Genomic DNA, 26,843 nt, shown 5'->3' on the forward strand with positions numbered 1-26,843 from the left:
AAATTTTTGTAAAATTGCTGTGCATTTTTCATAAAAATCACATTTCTCCTTTTGTCAGATTTATTCTTAGAGTGCTTTTTTGTTTTATTATTATAGTAAATATTTTTTAAATTGTATTTTCTGTTTGTTGCCAGCATAGAAACATGTAGCTGATATTTGTAGCAACCATCTTGATAAAATATTTACTTCTCATAATTCATCTTCAGATTCTTTTGAATTTTCTAAGTAGATAATTATAACCTCTGTGAATAGTGAGTTTTGTTTCATTCAAATCCTTGTGGTTTCATTTTATCTTTTGGTCTTATTGCATGGTCTCGGACCTCTAGTATGTTGAAGAGAAGTGTCAAAGAAAACATCTTTTCCCCACTTTTGATTGTAAAAAGAATGCTTATAATGTTTGCAATTGTTAACTACTAAATACAGTACATTTTGTTTTTTGGGTTGCTCCTGGTTGGCTAAAGGCTTATTGAAAAAACATAATAGGCATAGAGTGTTATTAGAATTAGTATAAGATTTGATTTTAATAGAATTCACCTGTAAAAATTATCTGGGCCTGGTGTTTCTTTAGTGGGTAGCTTTTATGTACTGAATGAATTTGTTGATAATTGCAGACTAGCCTATTGTGTCAATTTGGTAAGATATTTTTCTAGGTGATTGCTCATTTAAAAAATATTCTAGGGCCACGCGCGGTGGCTCACACCTGTAATCCCAGCACATTGGGAGGCTGAGGCAGGCGGATCACAAGGTCAGGAGATTGAGACCAGCCTGGCCAACATGGTGAAACCCTGTTTCTACTAAAAATACAAAAAAAAAAAATTAGCCGGGCATGGTGGTGTGCACCTGTAAGTCCCAGCTGCTCAGGAGGCTGAGGCAGGAGAATCGCTTGAACCCAGGAGGCAGAGGTTGTGGTGAGCTGAGATTGAGCCACTGCACCCCAGCCTGGGTGACAGAGTGAGACTCCATCTCAAAACAAAACAAAACCAAAACAAACAAACAAAAAAATATAAATTTATAGACAGATTTTTTTTTTTTAATGATATCTTCTTACCATTTTTTAATCTCTGGGATTTTCATTATGTTCTGCCCCTCCCCCCATGGCAATATTGTTTATTTATTGCTTTACTATTTATTTTCTTAGTGTTTTCAAAAGACCAGTTTTAGGATGTATTGTTCCTGTTTTGCATTTTATTTTCTGTTTCATCATTTCTTGCTCTTACCTTAATTATTTCCTTTTTCATTTTCTTTGGAGTTTATCTTGTTAGTTTCATTTTGACTTTTTAAGTTGGTTGTTTGTCCTTGGATCATTATTTTTAAGCTTTTAAAAATTCTAATATGTTCATTAAAAATGCCCTGTATTTCCCTTTAAATGCTATTTAGCAGCTTCCAAATTTTAATTTGTATTATTTCCATTTGTTTGTCATTTTACACATTTTTCTCATTTCAAAAAATTAAAAAATTTTTTTCCAGAGACAGAGTCTCACTCAGTCACCCAGGCTGGAGTGCAGTGGTGGGACCACAGACAGCTCACTGCAGTCTTGACCTCCTAGTCTCAAGTGATCTTCCTGCCTTGGCCTCCTGAGTAGCTGGGACTACAGGCATGTGCCACCACACCTGGCCCACACGTTTTTCATTGTCAATACTTCTTTGCTGAGTTATTTTTAAATGTTTTAAGATTTCCAAAAATTGAGTTTTTTTGTGTGTTATCTTTTTGGTGAAGATTTTTAATTTAATGTGCTGTCGTCAGAGAGGGTGGTACAAATGATAGAAATTCCTGAAATGTGTTCAGACTTGATTCATGGCCTTTTCTCAAAGAAAAGCATATCAGTCTTAACTGACCTCCACTTATGTGACTTTGCATATTGACCAGCATTTCCAACTTTTCTATAAATCCTTGGATGTTGACAGCATCTAGTTTATTCTCTGACGAGCAGACTTTCTTTGGCTGCTCCAGCAGAGTGCTGTTGAAATATCAAGCTGTTTGCTCCTAAATGTATGTACTTGTTTATTATAATTGCATGATTTAATTAAAATATGAATTAAGAGGTTGTACTTAAACATGAATAAACAGGGAGTACTTATATCTAGGAAACTTTGTTAAATGCTTTAGAAATAATCTATATAGTTTAATTGCTAAAATAAAAAAGGAGCTGTCAATTTAGGTGTGGGTGAGATGCCTTAGGATCTAGGAATCAGTGGTAGATTGATTTGTAAATATCTTTGAATTCTCATTTGCTTAAAAACAGTTGGAGATTGTGTACAATGTATTATATGGTGGACTTACTTAAGAAAGACTTAGAACTCTATCAGGTGTCCCTAACTGCAAATAAATGCCTCAGCTGAAAACCTTCCTGTGGGAAGGTTAAAGCAAGTAGCAGTTTGGAAGCTGGGAGAAAGTCAGGATTTAGGGTGTTGGGCACTTGTGTAGAGTAATTTTTTATTTCCTCATGAACTGGTTGTTCAAAAATTTTACTTTTTTTTTTTTTTTTTTTTTTTTTAGTTGATAGTAACACTTGCAGACCTGTTGTACCATGTAGTTGAACTAAGCAGAACAGGGGCACTAGAATTCAACAACAACAACAACAACAAAAACTACAGAGGAATTACAGTTGCCATAGGCAGCAATGAAACTAGAACTAACAAACTGCAGTTTTTTGTTGTAGGCAAATCCACAAATCTTAGAACTTAAAAAAATACATTTTTTTAGTGTTCTACGAGATGAACTCTGAATTACAGAATATCTCACCATTAATATGCACCTTCAGCATAGAAACATTTAAAGAAAATAAACTTACCTGAAACGATTGTACTCCCTGTGCATTGTCTTCACATCCTTTTTCTGAGTACCTGAGACAAAGTGAACTACAAGAGGATAAGAACTGAAAAGTTTTCACCAGATTTATGAATAAAATTTCATCAATGATCTTGGTGAATAGTAGTGGCAGAAGAGTTGACCTTAGACCTTACAGCTAGCTGTTAGAATAGCTAACTTTACGAATTTTTTCCCAAATCTGAAACTCAAAGCTACTGACAACCAAAGCTAGTTCCCTGATAAGTAACTTAGGGAAGTGCACTCTTATTTCAATAATTAATGCTTCCATGAAATTATATAAACATTCATGCATTCAGACAATATCTGAATATTTCTGTGTGCTAGGTGCTATGCTGGGTGTTGGGTATGCAATGATGAACAATACAAAGAAGAGCTCTGTTTTCATTCAAATGAGGATAAAGTTTTTCAATAGCAATTATTTTTAAAAATGAAAATAAAGATCCACAAATTTCCAGAAAAAAAAATGACCTAAAAGTCATAGTTTTACCATTGAATGTAATATCCTTCCTGTAACCCATGAATCAGAGTTTGTAAAGAGATGTAAAAGATGTAAAAAAGAGTTTTGAGTTTTAATTTGGGAAAAGAAGTATAAGGCAGTAGTAGCAGTCATATAAAATAGAATAGCATCAAACATTTAAAAAAATACTATAGTGATAGCATAGAGCAAAATTTACATTTATCCATTTACTAAACTTTGGTGAAAACTATCACTTAAAAAATCCTTAATTACAAGGAGATAGTATAAAACATAGTTTGTTGCTGTTATATATTTGTTTTTAAGTATCTCAGACAAATTGGAGAATTTCTTAAATTAGAAACTAATATATGTCAGACATATGGTTACAGTTAAAAAAATTTTTTTTGAAAATGAAATTATGGATGCAGAAAGCAAACAAGCTGTGGCAGAAAAGGATGGATCTAAATATGAAGAGGAGGAGGAGATAAGAGCAATCCAGAGGCAAAAATTACTCATGCCATAAGTAGTTATAGATGTCCTAGAAATAGTTGTATGTTGTATTGAATAACAGCTTGAATCAGGATTCGATATTATTACAACGTGGGAAGGAACAATGCCAAGAAAAATTGTATTTATTCTTATAATTCAAAGTGATACAGGAGCTAGAAAGAAATTTAGGCAGTTAGTGAGGCTAAGAGAGTCCTTGGCAAGGTTTCCTTTTAAATAAAAAGCAGCCTCCAAATCATTTCTTTTCTAACAAAAGAGCAGCCTGAAAGATCGAGCTGCAGACATAGATAAGCAAGCTGGAAGCTTGCACAGGTGAATGCTGGCAGCTGTGCCAATAGTAAAAGGCCACTTGGAAGCCAGGTATGTTCAACATGGAGGCTCCACCTTCCGTTTTGTTTGTCACCACATGCACAGTAAAGAGGCAGGCAACATGGCGCTGGCCAGGTAGCAAACCCATCTGCCTAATAAAAGATTAGGGTGGAGGCCGGCGCGGTGGCTCACGCCTGTAATCCCAGCACTTTGGGAGGCCGAAGCAGGCGGATCACGAGGTCAGGAGATTGAGACCATCCTGGCCAACACGGTGAAACCCCGTCTCTACTAAAAATACAAAAAAATTAGGCGGGCATGGTGGCAGGCGCCCATAATCCCAGCTACTTGGGAGGCTGAGGCAGGAGAATGGCGTGATCCTGGGAGGTGGACCATGCTATGTAAATGGCACACCTGGTCTGATCAATCTCTCATGCCCTATGTAAATCAGACACCACCTCCTATAAAACCAACCTCTTCTTGCCCTGGAACCCAGAAACCCGTTCGGGATCCCTTCCTCTGCACGAGGGAGCTTTCCTCTCCTTTTCTTTTCTTTTCTTTTTTCTTTTTTCTTTTCTTTTCTTTCTTTCTTTTCCTTCCTTTCCTTTTCTTTTCTTTTCTTTTTTCTTTTTCTTCCTTTCTTTCTTTCTTTTTCTTTCTCCTTCCTTCTTTTCTTTACTTTTCTTTTCTTTTCTTTTCTTCTTTTCTTTTCTTGACGGAGTCTTGGTCTGTTGCCCAGGCTGGAGTGCAATGGCATGATCTTGGCTCACTGCAACCTCCGTCTCCCGGGTTCAAGCGATTCTCTCACCTCTGCCTCCTGCGTAGCTGGGACTACCGGCATGCACCACCACGCACCACCACGCCCAGCTAATTTTCGTATTTTTAGTAGAGATTGGGTTTTACCATGTTGGCCTGGCTGGTCTCGAACTCCTGACCCCAAGTGATCCGCCTGCCTCAGCATCCTAAAGTGCTGGAATAACAGGCATGAGCCACCTCGCCCAGCCTCCTGTTTCTTTCATCTATTAAAACTCCACTCTTAAACTCACTCCTTGTGTGTCCTTGTCCTTTAATTTCTTTGGCATGAGACAATAACCTCAGGTATTTACCTCAGACAACTCTGCCACTTCAGAAGTATTTACTTTATTAAATGAATATGATTTATTGTTTTGAAGTAAAATGTTTAAGGTATGCATGTATTTTTTATGATTTCCCACTTTAACTGATTTTTTTATGAAATGAAGAAATGGTCTCAATCACATTGGCTAATATGGCCTCTACTTATTTAATTCATCTGTTTTTCCCACTTTGGGGCATCAACAGCATGGAGTATTTGGAAAACTACTTGTATTTGTAAAGAGTAAAATGCAGTTTAACAAAAAAGTTAGTTTGTAATTGTATAGTTCAGGAACTCTGGCCTGGATGAGAGCATGAGTTTGAAATTTTGTCCTCAAGATTTTGTTTTTATCTTACCATCACCTTTTATGCTTAAGTTTATGATTGGCCATAATTATCAAATTAACATATTATGTCATGTGAAAATCTGTTTATGAAACTCTTCTATTAATAAACTTGATGTTTAATTATAATATTAAGAGTCACGGAGTACTATAGATTCTGTTTGTCATAGTTGTGTAGCTTTTAGAATTTAGGAAAATCTAGTTTTTAGAATTGACACAATGATTTTTAATTTTAGCAGTGTGTTGAATAACCTATGATATACCATTCACTTATTAACTTCACATTTTTGTATAATTTATAAATTTTAGATTAGATAATGAAGTAAAACTGATATTAATTTGGGAAGAAGAAATTGCAGAACTTGAGTGATTTTTCCAAATAATGTGTCAGCTATAACTTGAATATGTTATTTTTATCCCCAAGGGTATTTTGAAATATACTTACGTGAATTTCTTATAATATAGTTTATTTTAACCATAAAACTATTTTGATATTTTTATAATGCTGTCGATGATACTGTATGCATAGTGAGGGCATGGGTTGTCTGTTCTTACCACCATATTCCCAGCACTAGCATGGAACAAATGAATAAGAAGGGAGTAAAAATGCATAATCTAAATTTGACTACGTGTGTCTTCAAAATAATACCTTTAAGTTATTTTGAAGGAAAAAGCTATGTATCCAACAAATTGAAACAGATACTTACAAAATTAAGACGATTGTAAATGTGTGTTGCACTCCTTCTCATTGTTTTTCACATCCAAAAATGTCCTCTTGGAGCCTCTTATCTGAGTAGCTTCTGTGGATCTGATGATGCTAGGATTTTATTTTTTCTTTTATTTTAAAGTTCTTCTGATTACATCATCTCTTTGTATAGACATCGTTCTTGACAGATGGCATTTATTAAATATGGACAGTAGCAGGCAGTTAAAAAGACCTGCATGAGATAGGCAGGAACCTTTCTTTTTTCTTTCTGACTCTCAGAAGCAATACCAGCATTAGCTTTATTTAACTTCTAGATTAATTTAAAAAGAATCCTCTTTAAATTATGATTCAACAGGTATAGGGTGAAGTGGGGGAAATATATGTGTGTTTTAAAGCTTCCCAAGTGATTTTGACCATGAGTTAAGTTTAGAAACCACTGATTACAATTAATTTCCTTAGAATTTGCTCATATATTTAATTCCAAAGAGGAAGAAAATTGAAATTTTAAAAAATATATGAGTATTTTTGGAGATGACATAACTTTCCTTTTATTGTGTTAAAAAAAGCTTTAAGAACTGTTTTTTTCTGTGTTTTTATTAATTATCAAGATTTAGTGACAGTTTAGAGAGCTAAAAACACCTTTAGGGTGAATTCAGAAGATCCAAAAGATACAGTGATGAAATATGATCAGCAAACTTTAGGAGAGGATAACAAATGTGTGATTTTGAAATCTCTTCTATTTGAAACCAATCCAGAGTCTTGAATTTGATCCAGTATATAGTATGCTACAAATGGAAAGATTAAACTGGAGCAATATAATTAGGATAAGCCATTGCATCTGCACTTGTATCGCAGCAACTGAATTTGAAACCAGCTGCAAAATGGTGACTAATCTCTCTGGCAAGCCCACATGAGAGTGTAGTACAATAAGCCAGCTTCAGCCTCATGAGCACATGTTTCTTCAACTTGCCTCTGAGCAGGTGATGGTGATGATGCAATCTGATTATACTTTTGAATGTATTCTAACCACAGTCAACAGTAGAGTCTCACAAGGGATTTCACAAAAGACTTCAAACCGACTATATATTTTTCAGATAGTTGAGCTATAGACAGCTGTAGAAAGTAGTATTTTTTTTCACCTTAGTGACTATTGTACTTCGCAGTACTTTATAATCTTAAGTTTAGGAGGCTTTAGTTTTCATATGTGAACTGAAGATGAGAAGAATAATGTGGAAAGAAAGTACTTGTACTTGGAGCTTTTATTCTGAATTGTTCACAACAACTTACACTGATCAATTAAAATAATTAAATTGTCTAGACTATTTAATTCTGTACAAACAAGAGATGGTAAATCAGTGTGCTGTGTTTAAGTGGTACACTAACCTTTCCATATTCAGAGAAGTACCTCCCTGGCTATTACCTGCCCTGATGAGGTGATATTTAAGTGTCTTGAACATTAAAGGTGTTTAATAAATACTCAGTTTGACTTGGACTTGAGCCTTTATTTTTGAAGGGAATAATAGTTTCTTCTTCCACTGTACCTCAGAGGGACTTGGTAAGCATGAATAAAGCCGTCTGTTTGAAAATGTATGTCATCTTTGGAAAAGTGCTACAGAACCTAAAATATAGTCACAAGTATTATTTCAAATATATAGTTCAGAAGTAGAATACTTAGAAATTGCTTCTTAATCTTAGTTGTAAATAGCTAAAAAAAATATAGCTTGCAATAAAGGACACAAGAACATTAAAATATAAAACTCACAAACTATACATCTCTGCGAATAAAGGGGGAAATGGGATGTAAAAACCCTAGGCTGGTGGCACTCAAAGTGGGTGTACAGCAGAATGACTTTGGCTGCTTGTCAGAAGTGAATAACCCTGGGCCTCTTCCCCATCACTTCTGATTTTATAGGTTTGGAGTGTGTCCCAGGCATCTGTGTTTTTAATCATTTCCCTCCCTAACTTACTCTCCCCATCTAAACTTGAGAAACACCCAGACTACTGTAGTATTATGGTACTATAGACTGCTGAGTATTAGTGTATTACTATAGTGCTGACTAGTAAGCTTCCTAATTGCCAGACAAAAGAAAAATTTTCACTGTCATCAAAAGAAATGAACTTTTTTCATGGTAATTATAAAAAGACTTTTTGAGAAAACAAAGCATCTTCAATAGTGATTTTGTAGAAGAAGCCAATTTGGTTTTTTGTATATTTTTATTTAAACTTTTTTATAAAAACAAGGGGCATTTTACTGAAGAATTAAGAGCCTTTAGTGAAGGCTAAGTGCAGGGGTGCTGCCTTCTAGTGATCCAGACTAGGTGGTTAGTATGAATTACGGGTTGAATTCTGTCCCCCCAAAAAGATATATTTAAGATTTCACCCCCAGTACCTGTGAATGTGACCTTATTTTGAAATAGAGTCTGTTTGCAGATGGAATCAAGTTAAGATGAGGTCATACTCATTGGAGTGAGCCCTCCTCCTTCAGTGACTGATGTCCTTATAAGAAGAGGGCAATTTGGACACAGGGAGACACAGAGGAAATGGCCATGTGAGAGAGACAGAGATCGAAATGATGCCACCACAAGCCAAGGGACACCAAGGATTGCAAGAAACCACCAGAGCTAGGAAGAGGCAAGGAAGAATTCTCCCCTAGAGACTTCAGAGAGAGCATAGCCCTACTGACACCTTGATTTCAGATTTCTAGTCTCCAGAAATGTAAGAAAATACATTTCTGTTGTGTTAAGCCACCAAGTTTGTACCATTTTGCTATGGCAGCTTTAGGAAACTAATACAGTATGTGAATCTCTTTTTCTGTCATTTGGATTTTTGACCAAAACTAGATGGAAAAAAAACATAGTAAAGTTTCTTTTCTCACATGTTCCATATGTGTGCAGAGGTTCATGAGCTCTGGACCTGTCATTGTGGTCAAGTTTGAATTCTACTTTAAATGTTAAGGCGCCTGCATGAAAACCACACTACTGCTGCATAATTGTGAGCCATAGGGGATACTGCCATTAGGAGCCATTTTTCCTTAAAAAGAAGCTCATGCATTTGAATAAGTACTAAATGGTGATGGCAGAGTTATGTTTCATAAAATATGGAGGAGACTTTTGTCATCAGCAGGAACTGTCACTTTTATGATCTTCTTCCGGAATGAAAACTCACTTCCACCCCAGGAAAGATCTCTGCAGAGGCAGTGAATCAATCTCTGTGCTGCCTCTTCCTCCTCCTTGATCTTTTTTGTGACTGCCCATGAGGATTTTGCTACCTGCCCTCTCAGGGATTTTATTGAACTCCCCATCTGTGATGGTTAATACTGAGTGTCAACTTGATTGGATTGGAGGATGCAAAGTATTGATCCTGGGTGTGTTTGTGTGGGTGTTTCCAAAGGAGATGAACATTTGAGTCAGTGGGTTGGGAAAGGCAGACCCACCCTGAATCTGGATGGGCACTATCTAATCAGCTGTCTGCTTGGCTAGGATATAAAGCAGGCAGGAAAACGTGAAAAGGCTAGACTGGCTTAGCCTCCTAGCCTACATCTTTTTCCATGCTGGATGCTTCCTGTCCTTGAACATCAGACTGTAAGTTCTTCGGCTTTGGGACTTGGACTGGTTTCCTTGCTCCTCAGCTTGCAGATGGCCTATTGTGGGTCTTGTGATCATGTGAGTTTAATACTCCTTAATAAACTCTCTCTCTCTCTCTCTCTCTCTCTCTCTAGTTCTGTCCCTCTAGTGAACCCTGACTAATATAGATTTTGGTACCAGGAGTGGTTCTAGAGGAACAGAATATTAAGGATGGAGTTCTTTCGTTGGTTTTGGGTATTCTGGAATTGGCTGCTTAATATGATTAGACCCAATAATGCTGAGGACTCTACTTCTAACAGTATGGAGAACACTGATAGTCCTTGGCATGAACTGTTTAGACAGTTATGCAAAATAAATGCATTTGACACTCCTGATTTACCGCTCATGTGAAGCAAGGAGTTTAGTGACTCTGTACATAATACCTTTGTCTATGTGTGGAGAACTAAGGAATGTAATGAAGTTGGTTGGTTGCTCCTAAGTTCACTGGACAAAGTGATGAAGGAAAATGATGAATTCAGGGATTCTAACTCCTGGCTTCAGAAGCATATACTGAGCCTTAAATCTCCTAAGACTGCCCTCAGTGAGAGTCTTACCTCCTGTAGAGAAAGAGCTAAAATTGTGACAAAACAGACACAAGCTCTTATCATGTGAGTGGCTGACCTGTAACGGAAGGTGCATGCACAGCCTCACCAGGTGTCTACTGTTAAAGTGAAGGCATTGATTGGAAAAGAATGGGACCCTGCAACTTGGAATGGGGACATGTGGGAGGACCCTGATGAAGCTGGGGACACTGAGCTTGTAAACCCTGATGAATCTTTTTTGCCAGAAGAAACAGCTTCTCCATTCCCAGTACTGGCAACATTCCCTCTCCAACCCATGCTGCCATCAGCCTTTCCACCTTTGTTTGAGGAGATAAACCCTGCACTGCCTGAGGCAACAGTGATGGCCTCCCCTGAGGCAGTTGCTAGACAAGATAATGTTGATTCTCCTCAGGAGCACTGCCAACACTCCTGTTTGCTTCTAGACCTATAACCAGAGTAAAGTCCTGGTGGGCCCCTAGAGGCAAGGTTCAGAGTGTGACCCATGAGGAGGTGTGCTACACTTGAGAAGAACTGCTTAGGTTTTCCAGTTTATATAAGCAGAAATCTGGAGAACAGGCATGGGAATTGATATTAAGGGTGTGGGATAATGGTGGAAGGAACATAGAGTTAGATCAGGCTGAATTTATTGATTTGGGCCCACTAAGTAGGGATTCTGCATTTAATGTTACAGCTCAGGGAGTTAAAAAATGTTCTAATATAGTTTATTTGCTTGATTAGCTGAAATATGGATTAAAATATGGCCCACTGTGAGCGAGCTGGAAATGCCTAATCTCCCTTGGTTTAATGTAGAGGAAGGGATCCAAAGGCCTAGGGAGATTGGGATGGTGGAGTGGATTAGTCACTTTAGACCTACTCTTCCCAGCTGGGAGGGTCCCAGTGCTTTGCAAAATAGATTTGTGAGGGCAGCACCTGTATCTTTCAAGAGCCCGATAATTGCTCTTCTCTGTATATCAGAACCAACAGTGGCAACCATAGTCACTCAACTACAAAATTTAAATATGATGGGAATAACTGGATCCTGAGGTGGCAGGGGCCAAGTGGTGGCACTCAACCATCAAAGGCAAGGTAGGCATAGCTACTGTAATGGACAGCAGAGGCAAAGCAACAATCAGAATAGTCTGACTCGTGTAGAGCTCTGGCATTGGCTAATTAATCACGGTGTTCCTAGAAGTGAAATTCATAGGAAGCCTACTGCATTCCTACTTAATTTATATGAGAAGAAAATTTCCAGATCGAATGGACGAAAGACTAATTTGAATTATAGAAACAGAATCATGGCCCCTCAATCAATTTCCAGAATTGAGCCAGTTTACAGACCCAGAACCCCTTGAATGAAGGGGAGGCCGGGTCCCCTTGAGGAAGGACCCCATTATACTACCGACAATTTATGCTGTTAATCTTTCTCCCATCCTCCCCCAAGGAGACCTCCAGCCTTTTATCAGGGTAACTGATAATGTCATTTCAGATAGTCCCTGAAATGCCTCATCATTTCCCTTTCCCCAATGCACGGTTGATCTCAGGTGATGTTAATTCCAGGGGACCCAATGTGGTCCTCCGGTTAAAATAGGGCCTTATGGAGGTCAGGTAATTAATGGAGCTCAGGTCTGACTTACAGTGTGTCCAGTGGGTCCCCAGACTCATCCTGTGGTCATTTCCCCAGTGCCAGAATGCATAATTGGTATACACATACTTAGCAGCTGGCAGAACCCCCACATTGGCTCCCTGACTAGTAGGGTGAGGGCTATTATGGTAGGAAATGGAAGCTATTAGAGATGCCTCTACCTAGAAAAATAGTAAGTCAAAAACAGTATCACATCCCTGGAAGGATTGCAGGGATTAGTGCCACCATTAAAGACTTGAAAGATGCAGGGGTGGTGATTCCCACCACATCCCCATTCAACTCTCCTGTTTGGCCTATGCAGAAGACAGATGGATCTTGGAGAATGACAGTGGATTATTGTAAGCTTAACCAAGTGGTGACTCCAATTGCAGCTGCTATACCAGATGTGGTTTCATTGCTTGAGCAAATTAACACATCTCCTGGTACCTGGTATGCAGCCATTGACTTGGCAAATGCCCTTTTCTCCATTCCTGTCCATAAGGTCCACCAGAAGCAATTTGCTTTCAGCTTCCTGTCCTACCTCAGGGGTATATCAACTCTCTGGCTTTGTGTCATAATGTTATTTGGAGATAATTTGATTGCTTTTCACTTCCACAAGATACCACACTGGTCCATTACATTGATGACATTATGCTGATTGGATCCAGTGAGCAAGAAGTAGAAAACAAACTGGACTTACTGGTGAGACATTTGCATGCCAGAGAATGGAAAAAAATCTGACTAAAATTCAGGAAACTTCCACCTCAGTAAAATTTCTAGGCGTCCAGTGGTGTGGGGCCTATTGAGATATTCCTTCTAAGGTGAAGGATAAATTGCTGCATTTGGCTCCTCCAACAACCAAGGAAGAGGTACAACACGTAGTGGGTCTGTTTGGATTTTGGAGGCAGCACATTCCACATTTGGGTGTTTTACACCAGCCCATTTATCGAGTGATCCGAAAGTCTGCCAGTGTTGAGTGGGGTCCAGAACAGGAGAAGGCTCTGCAACAGGTCCAGCCTGCTGTGTAAGCTGCTCTGCCACTTGGGCCATATGACCCAGCAGATCCAATGGTGCTTGATGTATCGGTGGCAGATAGGGATGCTATTTGGAGCCTTTGGCAGGCCCCCGTAAGTGAATCACAGTGGAGGCCTCTAGGATTTTGGAGCAAGGCCGTGCCGTCTTTTGCAGATAACTACTCTCCTTTTGAGAGACAGCTCTTGGCCTGTTACTGGGCTTTGGTGGAAATTGAACATTTGACTGTGGGTCATCAAGTCACCATGTGACCTGAACTGCCTATCATAAACTGGGTGCTTTCTGACCCATCTAGCCATAAATTGGGTCATGCACAGCAGCATTCCATCATCAAATGGAAGTGGTATATATGTGACTGGGCTTGAGCAGGTGAAGGCACAAGTTACATGAGGAAGTGGCTCAAATGCCTATGGTCTCCACTCCTGCCACCCTGCCTTCTCTTCCCCAGACTGCACCAATGGCCTCATGGGGAGTTCCCTATGATCAGTTGACGTAGGAAGAGAAGACCAGGGTCTGGTTCACAGATGGTTCTGCACAATATGCAGGCACCACCTGAAAGTGGACAGCTGCAGTACTACAGCCTCTTCTTAGGACATCCCTGAAGGACAGTGGTGAAGGGAAATCTTCCCAATGGGCAGAACTTTGAGCATTGCACCTGGTTGTGCACTTTGCATGGAAGGAGAGATGGCCAGATGTATGATTATATACTGACTCATGGGCTGTAGCCAGTGGTTTGGCTGGACGGGACTTGGAAGAAGCATGATTGGAAAATTGGTGACAAAGAAAATTGGGGAAGAGATATGTGGATGGACCTGTTTGGTCAAAAACTGTGAAGATATTTGTATCCCATGTGAGTGCTCACTAACGGGTGACCTCAACAATGCTTCTGCCAAGACTATCATCCATGTACTCATGGAATACCTTATCCACCATCATGGTATTCCACACAGCATTGCCTCTGACCAAGGCACTCACTTTACAGCTAAGGAAGTGCAGCAGTGGGCTCATGCTCATGGAATTCACTGGTCTTACCATGTTCCCCATCATCCTGAAGCAGCTGGATTGATAGAATAGTGGAATGGCCTTTTGAAGTCATAATTGCAACGCCAATTAGGTAACAACACTTTACAGGGCTGACACAAAGTTCTCCAGAAGGCCGTGTATGCTCTGAATCAGTGTCCAATATATGGTACTGTTTCTCCCATAGCCAGGATTCACAGGTCCAGGAATCAAGGGGTGGAAGTGGAAATGGCACCATTCACCCTCACCCGTAGTGACCCACTAGCAAAATTTTGCTTCCTTTTCCTGTGACATTACTTTCTGCTGGCCAAGAGGTGTTAGTTCCAGATAGAGGTGTTAGTTCCAGAGGGAGGAACGCTGCCAGGAGACACAACAACGATTCCATTAAACTGGAAGTTAAGATTACCAGCTAAACCCTTTGGGCACCTCCCACCTTTAAGTCAACAGTCTAAGGAGGGAGATACAGTGTTGGCTGGGGTGATTGACCTGGACTATCAAGATGAAATCAGCCTACTACTTCACAACAGAGGTAAAGAAGAGTATGCATGGAATAGAGGAGATCCATTAGGGTGTCTGTTAGCATTACCATGCCCTGTGGTTCAGGTCAGTGGGAAACTACAACAGCCCACTCCAGGCAGGACTACAAATGGACAAGACCATTCAGGAATGAAAGTTTGGGTCACTCCACCAGGAAAAAAACCCATGACCTGTTGAGGTGTGTGCTGAAGGCAAAGGGAATACAGAATGGGTAGTAGAAAAAGGTAGTCATCAATACCGGCTACAACCACATGACCAGTTGCAGAAACGAGGACTGTAATTCTCAATGAGCATTTCTTCCTCTTTTTGTTAAAAACATGCTTGTTCATGTATACACTGTACTAAGAAAATGCCTTCATTTTCCTTTTTACTTTATCATGTGACATAAGATTTATTGACTTCATATCAGCATTTAAGTATTGTTAACTTTATGTAATAGCATTTTGGTTGGGGATTGGTGTGTTTTCGGTTGTACATAGCGTAGTTGAATTATGTTAGGCATAATTATGACCTTATTATTGTCTTTATTTGAAAGTTATATATGATCTCAGGAGATGTGTATGAGTTCAAGTTGACAAGAGGTGGACTTGTGATGGTTGATACTGAGTGTCAACTTGATTGGATTAAAGCATGCAAAGTAATAATCCTGGGTGTGTCTGTGAGCATGTTTCCAAAGGAGAATAACATTTGAGTCAGTGGGCTGGGAAAGGCAGACCCACCCTTAATCTGGGTGAACACCCTCTAATCAACTGCTTGCTTGGCCAGGATATAAAGCAAGCAGGAAAACGTGAAAAGGCTAGACAGGCTTAGCCTCCCAGCCTACATCTTTCTCCCATGCTGGATGCTTCCTGTCCTCGAACATCAGACTTCAAGTTCTTCAGCTTTAGGACTTGAACTAGCTTCCTTGCTCCTCAGTTTGTAGATGGCTTATCGTGGGACCTTTGTGTGAGTTTAATACTCCTTAATAAACTCTCTTTATATATGATTGTGTGATTTAATGCTCCTTAATCAACTTTTTTTATATACGATTGTGTGATTTAATACTCCTTAATAAACTCTTTATATATGTATCTATTCCATTAGTTTTGTCCCTCTAGAGAACCCTGACTAATACATCATCCAAACCTATTTTCTTCTGTTGGCCCTATTTTTAACTCTTGGGACCTCCATTCTGTGGTAAAATGCCCTATTCAGAGTACCAGCTTGAGGCCAAACTGGTACATGTTCAGATATGTGTGTACATGTGTACACATCTAGAGTTGCTTTTTTGAGGATAATTTGGCTTTAACTGTAGGGGTCTTTATAGTCAACTTGACATAAAGATAGGGTACCTCTATCTGGGAAAATCCTGGTTCTCGCCGTTCACAGCTGGGGGCCAGCAGGCAAGTCATTTAATCTCTTTGAGTGTTCAATTTTCTCATTTACAAAATTGAGATGATAAAACCTATCTCAGGCCAGGCACAGTGTTTCACACCTATAATCCCAGCACTTTGGGAGGCCAAGGCAGGCGGATCACGAGGTCAGGAGTTTGAGACCAGCCTGACCAACATGGTGAAACCCCGTCTCTACTAAAAATACAAAAATCAGCCAGGCGTGGTGGCGTGCACCTGTAGTCCGAGCTACTCAGGAGGCTAAGGCAGGAGAATCACTTGAACCCGGGAGGCGGAGGTTGCAGTGAGATGAGATCACACCACTGCACTCCAGCCTGGGTGACAGAGTGAGACTCCACCTCAAGGAAAAAAAAAAAAAAAAAAAAAGAAACCTATCTCAGAGGTTGATCCATGGATTAAATAAGTAGCCATATCTGCTACACAAGAAGCACTCAAGAAGTGGTATCTCTTGCTGCTATATGAATAGTATTAAGATTCCAGTAGCCTTTTCACTATGTTCCTTCTCATTTGTGATGTATCCATGTTTTCATTCATTTATTCAACAGTATTTATAGTGGGCCTACCGTATGTCAGTGACTTTGCTGGGCATTAGGAATGTATGGTGAATATGATGGATACAGTCCAGTTGTAGAGACAGACATTAGATATACGATCACCTAAATAAGTGTAAAACTACAATGTTCATAAGTGGTATGAGAGCAGCTGACCAAATGTGGAAGATTGAGTAGGGCTTCCATAAGTACATAATGTATTTGTGTTGGAAATGGAAACATGAATGAGTTAACTGGATGGAGAAGGGAGAGGTGAGTTCGAGACTGAGGGAAGAGCAATGTTTAATGGCTCTTTGGTGGGGGGGAACATAGCACATTTGGTGAGTGGGAAAAGGCCCTTCCACTGATGTGCAGAGAGCCAGGATGGAGCATGGAACATGATGAGGCTCGGGAGTTAGGCAGACCCTGGTCATGCTAGACCTTGTAGGCACTGGTCATGTCTTCATCTTAAGAGCCATGGAAGCCAATGTTGAACATTAAGCTGAAGATGGGAATGAGCTGGACAATTATGGGTTTGAAATGATGTTTCGTTTTCATCCTTTGAGAGGACTTTGTTCTCTCAGACAGATGCGCTTCATTCTGTCACACATGTGGTACTTGGCTTCTGTGATTAGAGTGTCAGTCTCTTGCAGTCATTCTGCCACTTCAGGCTATTTCTTTTCTACCTCATTGATAAGGCTGCCATCTTCTGAGGTTGTATTTGCCCATTATCCTCTACTCACTCTGGATTGTGCCCCAGACTTCATAGAGCGCTTTGACTTGATTTCTTTCCCTTCCTAGATCCTATAGTTAGCCTGGACAACTCTAAAATTCATGATGCCCTGGTGAACATGCTAACCTCAGTCTCCAAAGACTTTTTCAGTGGAGCCAGCCATTCTCTTTTCTACCCCAGTCATTCTCTGCTGTGGTCTTGCTCCAGATTATATAATCACTCAGAGTAGTGCTACCTTGAAAAACGTAAATTTTAAACCCAGAAATCCTACCCTCTCATGTCAACTTGTCCCTCTTTCCTGCCACTATTCCCACTCGTTCACTGAATTCATTGACAGCTGTTTGCTCAGTCTCTCGTCACTTCCTGACTTCTCTTACCCAGTCTGGAGCCCATGGTCAATAGTTGCAGTGTTCTAAGATCAGGTCTCTATTCTTTAGGACCCTGCCACTTTTCAACTCTGGATAAACTCGACTTTTCCCTTTTTCTGCCCTTGCTCCCAGGCTATTAAGCATTCCTGGAAAAAATCACAACTGTGATATGGGCACGATAATGTATCTTTGCTTTCCAGTTATGTGAGCTGTCAGCTCTCTTCTGTGGTCTTTTCTCATCACTTTTGTCTTAACTGGGTGAATTTCAACCTTGGCTGTACTTTGGAATCACCTGGGGTGCTCTAAAAAATACCAATGTCTGCGATTTACTCCTAGAGATTTTGATGTAATTGGCCTGAAGAACACCTGGCAGGGACTTTTTAGCCAATCCCCAGCTGATTCTAACGTGCAGCTAAGATTGAGAACCACGTGCTAATGTGCCCACAGAGACTGATGGACATGTTTGCTGCTTCTTGCACGCTCTGCTAGTCCTCATTTTAAGCAATTGATCTTGTCTCATCCAGCTTCTCTTTCTTTTTCTACCTTTAAGCTTACCTCTAATTGCATTCATACTTGCCTAGTTCATTCTTATTCTAGAGAAAAACAATTGCCTACATCCTCACGTATGAGCCCTTCAAAAGGTACACTGGGTGTCTGTCTCACCCTCTCTGCTCCTGATCTGAGCCAGATGATCTGAGTGGATAGGTTTAAATAATAGGCATGTATTAATAAGCATGCATTTCTCTTAAAAACAAAACAAAACAAAAACCTCGGGGAAAAAAACCCTCAAAATCTCCCAAACCTAAATCTAAGCAATATTAAGCAGAAAGATGACAATTTTCAAAGGAAATAATATTTGATGAAATATACTGAGATATGTGCAATTTAAAAGATGGTTGGGGCTGGATAGGGGTAGTAGTCAAAGTGGAAGCAGTGGTGGGAATGGTGGTGGGGCTTTGTATATTACACTAAAGTTGTTGAACTTTGAGTTGTAAATGTGTTGAAAGTTCCTCCTGGGGGAAAGGAGTAAAATGATCAAGTATGTTTTTTGTTTGTTTTTGTTTTGTTTTTTTTTTGAGATGGAGTCTTGCTCTGTCACCAGGCTGGAGTGCAGTGGCACCAATCTCGGCTCATTGCAATCTCCTGCCTCAGCCTCCCGAGTAGCTAGGACTACAAGTGCGTGCCACCACACCCAACTAATTTTTGTATTTTCATTGCGGGGGGGGGGTTCCACCATGTTGGCCAGGATGGTTTCGATCTCTTGACCTCATGATCCACCTGCCTAGGCCTCCCAAAGTGCTGGGATTACAGGCGTCAGCCACTGCACCCGGCCTCAAGTATGTGTTTTAAGGATGGAACTATTGTAGTAGTGTAGGGCATGGTCTGTAAAGGAAACAGGTTAGAGGACATTTGGAAGCACTGTTCAGCGGTTTAAGCAAGAAATGATGATGTCCTGGACCAAAGTGGTAGCAGTGAGGAAGAAAAAGGAAAAGGAAAAGGAAAAACAAACAAACAATCCCCCCCGACTCGCCTCCCCCAAAAAAACACTTCTAGAGGTATTGTTAAAACTAGAATCAATAAGATTGGCTCATTTTGCATTCTAGAGAATTATGCCAAAGACTCATAGGCATTTAAGTTAATTTGCTCATGGTAATTAACCCAAAAGACTGCTAAATTGCCTATTTGTTTATAAGCTGCTGCAATAAAAGAGAGTTTTCAGAAAATTTTTTTTGAAAGAATAGAAATCTCTTCTATGGAGTGTAACGCTAGAGCAAATTTGAAATAAGCTGTTTGATCAGTGACTCAGAATCTTTATACCGATCCATTAAAATGTGTAAAAGAAGCCTTAAGTATAAAAATACCATAATCAGGAGAAGTATAGTAGCTAAGGGCTTGGACTGTGGACACAGACTAGCTTTGAAGTTTATCTCCTGCCTTAACTGACCTGATGACCTTGAGCAAATTGTTTAACAGTGCTATGATTCATTTTCCTTATCTGTACAATGGAGACAGTAAGAGGGTCCACCTTAGAGGACTGTGAAAAATATCTGAGATAAATATTAATGGCCATTATTTTGTTTTATACAGTCAATTTTAGATAGATATTCTTACATCTTCTGCTTGGATTGCTTGCTCTAGCCATTGAGATTCATTAAATTATTCTTGTTATTTAGTAAGCAAATGCAATGAGTAATTCATGTTCCTTTTAAGAAAATATTCATTGGCTGAATATTAGCCAACTGATATGTTTTTGTTAAACACAAAAAAGTAGATTCTCCCATGAAGTTCCAGTTGAGTGTTTTTTCTTGAAATTTACTAATTGTCCTTAACTTCTATAATCAATAAATTCTGTGAAGAGAAAGAAGTAGGGAGAACAGTAAGGTGAAAAGGCAAACATTTTCTAATGAGTTGCTATTAGTCTTCCAACCTGGGAAAAATAATAAAGTTTCTAATAGATATATATAACATCATAGCCACTTGGGGTGTTTTAAAAATTTCCATGTTAACTTTAAACCTTAATCTTTGTTGTATTTGTGACAGAAAAAAAATTTAAAATTACTTAAATCAGTGTGCATAAGACTTTAACATTGCAGTTTAAATTTATAGACTTCAACATAACCACCAGTTTTTGGTGATCCAACATTCAGTCTGATTTTCCACCTCATTGAAAACATTCTACAGCTGCTGCCGAGTGATTTCATAAATTGCATTCATGATCCTGGCTGGAAGTTCTCTTAAAGAATGTGGTCTGGATGAATACACAACAGTTTTAACACAGTCCCATAAAATATAGTTCAGTGGGATAGGTCAAGTTTAAAGTTGCACAAGGATTTCATAAACACCCTGAGTAGATGGGCACTAAAACTTTGAATGTGTTATGTGGAAAAACCTTATAAAGGGTGGCAGTGTTCCAAAGGTAGATTAAGTTGGTCATCTATGAAACAATTCCTACTACTGATGGTTCTTAATAGTACCACCTGCTAGTTGTTTCATATTAAATTGTGTGAAACAACACATTCTGTAAACTGATGAACTACTTATTTATTTAATAAACCCATCAATGAAAGAAACCTCTGTCATAAGTAATGGAGTTATTTATTAGGCCCCAAAAATCTTAAGCCAGAAATGTCAGGCATTTTTGTGGACAAAGAGTGTTGTTATCTCGTATTGTTTTTTTAAAACAGCAGCAAGTAGCACATGATACCCAGTTGGTATGTTTGTCCTTTATTTGGCTGGAAACTCCAGAATCTCTGGGTAGTCAGCTGAATGCCAATTTAAACCTCAGAAAGACATCAGTGGTCTTGGTGTATAGTTTTGAAGATACCACTAGGCTTTAAGTATGCCCTGAAGCCTGACATTTTGGGTGCTTCACTGATGCATTTCCTTTGCTGATCTTACTGATTGGTTTAGTGAGAATATCTTTAATGACATGACAGTTGCTATCTTAGAAAGCAAGGCCAAGCAATAAGGATAAACTTCATATTCCTGATTGAAGGAATTCCTCCTTCAATTCCGTACTTTATAATTGTGGTCCCTTGTTAGAATAGATGGTGCTCATGTTTTGAATTAATATGATGACATGAAATGAATGATACACAGAAAACATTAGCAATATATGGTAGTTATGACTTTGCCATCTAGTATGTCACCAGACATGGTACAAAATTATCCCAGGCCAGTATTTAATACTAGCCAGTCATGTCAATTGAAGTTAGATATTCTCCCAAAATATTATTTTCAGCTCTGTCACTAAACTTTTCGTTATTTATAATAATATATGACTTTTTATAGATGTGCATTTTATATGTCTAAAATAGTCCATTTGTATTAGTAGCTTTGAGCTATCTTGAATCTAGATAGCATACACCAGGACAGATTTCCCAGATATTTTTAAAATTGATTATAGACTTGTGTCACACATAATATGAACACCTCTCTTTAGAGAAGAAAATATGAGTGTAATTTCAGGTTCTTTTAGATAATCATGAGATTTTAATTTCCTTGGATTTTCAAAGGAATGTAATCTCTTTTCATTTTTTTGTTATAGTTAAGAATTAACAGTGTGTGCTTTAATTACAAGGTATGTATAAGAGTATTCTCCCCCGCGCAACCACCCTTTTTTTAAGCTTTTGATGTTTTTGATCAATGTCATTATCAAAGTTCTTTTAGAGTTACTGCAGGGCTATAGGCTTAAGTTCCTTTTGAGATATTGTTCCCAGTTTTGTAATCATAGGAGACTTTGTTAGCTCACGACATCTCAGAGCTTTGAGCCCCCTGTGGTATGATTTTGGGTGTACCAGGTCAAATTAAACTGCTATATTTACCCTAGTGTGGATGTGAATCTTCTCTTAGTTCCCAGAAATTCTCTGGTTCCTGTGCCTTGGTGTTGTAGCTAACCTTTATTTATTATTAAGATTTTTAAATTTTAATTAAGGTCTTTAGGTTTGAAACCTTATTTCATGAATATAAGAAGCTTAATATTTTGAAATTATCTTTTCTATTTAATTAAGCTATGTTTTGGTGCTTTTACTTTCAGAGCTAAACCTCCCTCCCTATTCAGTGTTCACCCAAGTAAATTTGAAAGATGTTATTCTTCATTATATTCAAAAGTATATAAATTTTACTGTACATTTCAAGTTTCATCATAAATACTCAAGATCACAAGGAATTTTGTTAAAATAAAGCCCTTCACCATACCATGCTGACACCAAATGCCTAGCCTCAAAGCCTTTTTTGATCTCTCTTGTTTTCCATTCTTCCCTTAAAATAGTTATCTATCATTTCCATTAATTTGCATTAACCACCTTATCATATATCTTGTGGTCTTTAAAGGAAAATCATATGCTAGCTAATTTTATTTTTTCATACATAAAACAATGTGTTTAACCCCAAGTGTATTAACAATGCTTTGCAATTTCCTGCAATACTCAGGAAATATCTAAGATCTAAGACTACTATACCAAAAAGCATATTGAATTTGAATTCTATTTTTACATAGTAAATATAAAATTATATTTTATAGTCCTAAAATTATATTTAATAAATATAGTGTGAACAGGGTATTATTTTAGTAGTTTCTGTCATGAAATACTTACGTCTCACGAAACCAATGGTGTAAAAAAATTTCAAGAACACATCAAATAAGTTACAGTTTAATAAACAATGATTTGTCCATGAAGAGTGATTATGCCTTAAATTAATATTTTTGCAAGGTCAAAGAGAAAAGTTGACATTGGTAACACACCACTCTTGAGGATACAGACATTTTGGCAAAAAATAACCCATTATGGGATCAAATTAGAAGGAAAGGTAGTAATAATTTAAAGGTAATTCTAAAGGTACAATATGTGCAGATACACACATACTCTAAAGACTTCTGCAGACTTTTAATCCAAGCTTAATTTTAATGTGTTGTAGACATTTCTTGGAAAACCACTGGGGTAAATCCCACATCCTCACCTTTTTTTTTTTTTTTTTTTTTTTTGAGGCAGAGTTTCACTCTTGTTGCCCAGGCTGGAGTGCAATGGCGCCATCTCCGCTCACTGCAACCTCCGCCTCCTGGGTTCAAGTGATTCTCCTGCCTCAGCCTCCCAAGTAGCTGGAATTACAGGGGCGTGCCACCATACCCAGCTAATTTTTGTATTTGTAGTGGAGGCGGGGTTTTGCCATGTTGGCCAGGCTGGTCTGGAACTCCTGACCTCAGGTGATCCACCCACCTTGGCCTCCCAAAGTGCTGGGATTACAGGCATCAGCCACTGCGCCCAGCCACATTCTTATCTTAAATATGAATTTCTTCAGAGTTAATTTCTATCAAGGCAGTTTTGATTATTTTGACCCAATAGTTTTAGTTTCCCCAAAGTGTGCCTCACTGAATTTAGGAGGACTTGGAAACACCTAGAAAGTATCTTCCACAGATTTTTTGCTATAGGAATTGTGTTTCTGAAAGTTTGTACCATCATTAGGCACATCCATAGGAATGGATCTACCATTGTTTGTCCATGATTGGAGAATTGCTTTCCCTGATGAAATATTTAGATTTCCTGGTAATGGAGAAGCTGTGGTATTTCTTACAAAGAGCTTTACCATTTGGTGAGAAAGAGGGATATCTTTTGAATGTTGCAGTGAAATGCATGAAATGCAGTTTCGTGTTGTCCTCCCCAACGTCTTCAACACATTCTCTTGGGACAAAGGCCTTCCTGGTTGTAGTAAGAATTTTCATTGTTCTTAGTAGTCATTTCTCTCTTCAGTTCCCAATATAAATGTTGCATATTATGACTTGAAAAACTTAGTTTTTGAAAGTGTCTGTTGGTCAAGTCTTCTTCCTGAGATGGATCCCTTTGGATTTTTGCAGCTCTATTTTGAAATTGCACGTTTCTTCCTTATAAGTACCAGCTGTCATTCTAAAACGTGGATCTTCGGATCACAGCTCAATTTTCTACCACCCAATTTGATGAAGGTGGATTTAAATGACTCTTCACCTGCTGAGTTTCTACTTCTGTGCATAGGAGGAGGAATTCTGCTTATTTAGATTACATTTATTCACGCACTACTTTCAGAGATTCAGTCGTCTTTATTTATTTGATTCCAGTGTGCTCTTCAAATGATCTGCATCAATGCAGGCCTCCTGATGTGCATGATAGCCCTTATTTACTGGTTTTCATTTTGCAGAACATGTTTTTCTTCATCTTATTTACTAAAAATGTTTCTTCCAAAGTCTTACTCTTTTCTTTAAGAAATGATTCTCTCTTTGAATCCTAAAGTCCTTTCTTGATGTCTTCATATCCAGTGACTGGGAAAATAAGAAGCAACAGACTCATTGGTCCATGTTGAGATGGGAGTCACTGTATCTCTCTTCTGAGCTTTTCCACAATTCAGAAGACAGATGTCATCCTTTACCAATGCATCTCTGACAGCTGAAGCCTGGCTTCCAGCGGCCTCCTGCTGAGCTGGCCGCTTTTCATTCCCCGGTGGTGGGAAACAATCTGAAAACAACCTGGATCGCCAGAGGTCACCAGGCCTCTGGTTTCCCCGAAGCCCCACTGCTTCTCCAGAAGCTGCCATGGCCACCTTGCTCTGAGAGGGGTTTTCCTTCTTTGGCTTGGGCCATGCCCCTGCCCAATAGGTTCTCTAAAGCTACATTTTGCGAATCCTGTCGTCTTTTGGAGAGAAAGGAGTTAAGCTTACAAATTATATATAATTTCTATATATTAATTTAGGGGAAAACCCCATTGTCTACTAAGTCAGACACTTGGAGCTGAATCTCAGCTCTGCTACTTGCCAGCTGAGACTTTGGTGAATTAATTAACCTCTCTGGGCTTTAGTTTTCTCAGCTGTGAAACAAGGATGATGACATGGACTCAGTAGGGCTGTTGTGACGTTTAGCTCTAATAACTTATGTAAATTAAAATACCAGCCCAGTGGGTGCTCAGTCAACAGCAGTTTCCCCTTCTCTCCAGCAGAAACCTCAGGTTTCTACCTACCACCAGTTCTTACCTTTGGACTTTGTTTTTATCTTATGCATTATTCAATCACAAGAACACATAACATTTAGTCATGTTGTAGGATTAAAAGCCTGGAGAAAACAAACTACTGCCACAGCATGAATGAAGAACTAAATCAGTGGGAAAAACTCAGTATTATTTGATTCATTACACCTATGACAGTTTATTTATTTTGGGGTTGTACTATTATTTTAAAGTGTACATTGAGATTTATAAAGTGTTAATTGTGCTTATATTTTCACCTATCAAAAAATGATTGTTTTTGCTTGATTTACCTACCTAAGTTTTTGCTAAATTTGGTCTCCTTGAAGCTGGGTATATTGTGTTTTTGTGTATAGTAACTTAAGAATGTGGAATGTGGGCAGATAGCATAATTTATAGTAGTTAAATTTTATCAGATTGTTGTGAAGATTAAATGAGATAATACATGCCAGAGGCCTAGCCCAGCACTTGCATACACTAAGTCAATAAATATTAGTCATTATTCTGCAGTGGAAAATTTAGCATCACTAAAACTTTGTCTTGCTAGTCACCTTAAAACAAACAACATAACCTAGCTTTTCATGTTATCAATTGAGAAAATGGATTCTAAAGTCAAGCTAACAGAGGAATGTCACTTTAATACATAAAAGGGTATAATTTTTTTGAATTGATCAAAGGGTCTGTAGAATATTAAACAGTAGTTATTAAAAGAATTAATTCCATTTCTTAAAGAAGTTTAGTGTGACCAACCACTGGTGTAGGCACTGGAAGAATTTAGTGTATTTTGTAAAATTTTTTCCGGCATGGGATCTGACTCTCTGAACCTGAAAATGACACAAACAAAACAGAGGCTTGTTCTGCCTATGCCCTTAGTGCCAAAAAATAAATCATTGCTGTATTCATCAAGTCATAAAATTTAAATCATCTCTATTTGAGTTGGATAACTTGCTGTGGTATTTGACACTAACCACTGGTTCAAGCAGGACCTGGTGATGTTTAATGGACTATTATTCAAAGTCATTGGACTAAGTTGTTGCATTGATATAAAATTTTTGCAAAATAACATGGTTGTAAAAGAAATCTTCCACTAAGCAATGAATATAAATGAACTTTATTTGTCCTTGTAACCAAATGCTGTTCAGGAAAATTTTTTGCTTTAGCTTTACCGCTGATTTGCCCTTTTTCTGGGATACTTTTAGGGCTGTGGCTACCGAGTGACGTCATATGTAGGCATTTCTGTATATGTTTCTCTTGCTTTCCTATTTTCTGTAGGACAGAGTTGCCAGCTGTCATCCTCTCTGGGAGGGTACCAATGCTCAAAAAATGGCACTACCTTTCCTCTCAGCAGTAAAGTGCCAGTGTTTCTTTTACAGCTGCCATGTGCAGATGCCTTGTCATGGCTGCATTTGGAATTTAGATGATAGCTGCAGAAGGTGGAACCATTGGCTGTAGGGTGAATGGTCTTAAGTTTTCAGCTGAGACAGGTAGGAAGAGGAAACTGAAAGGAGGCTCGGCACAGGGAATGAGATCCTGTTGTTTGGATTCTTGAAAGAACAGGGAGAAATTTCGGGAAAAAGGATGAGAAATTATTTTTACTTTTCAGCACCATTATTCAGGCATAAAATCTGGATGACAAATTATAAACTTAAAGCATTTCAAGTGTCACTTAATTATTATGTAAGTATACTTTAAGTAGCTT

General features: G+C 38.6%; 2 protein-coding genes across 2 annotated transcripts in view; one reads left to right on the forward strand and one right to left on the reverse strand.

The window, feature by feature from the left end:
• The window catches only part of RPA3 (replication protein A3), an 80,817-nt gene extending 74,460 nt beyond the window's left edge, over nt 1-6,357 (reverse strand). Inside the window, exons 1-2 of the mRNA XM_030822138.1 lie at nt 6,265-6,357; nt 2,793-2,844 (exon numbers count right to left, since the gene is read on the reverse strand). The gene's annotated coding sequence lies outside the window, so the exon portion shown is untranslated. The remainder of the gene's footprint in view (nt 1-2,792; nt 2,845-6,264) is intronic.
• The window catches only part of UMAD1 (UBAP1-MVB12-associated (UMA) domain containing 1), a 239,010-nt gene that overhangs the window by 70,640 nt on the left and 141,527 nt on the right, over nt 1-26,843 (forward strand). The window lies entirely within an intron of this gene.

The sequence above is a fragment of the Nomascus leucogenys genome, chromosome 11 (genome assembly GCF_006542625.1).
Source record: "Nomascus leucogenys isolate Asia chromosome 11, Asia_NLE_v1, whole genome shotgun sequence".
Classification (NCBI taxonomy): domain Eukaryota; kingdom Metazoa; phylum Chordata; class Mammalia; order Primates; family Hylobatidae; genus Nomascus; species Nomascus leucogenys.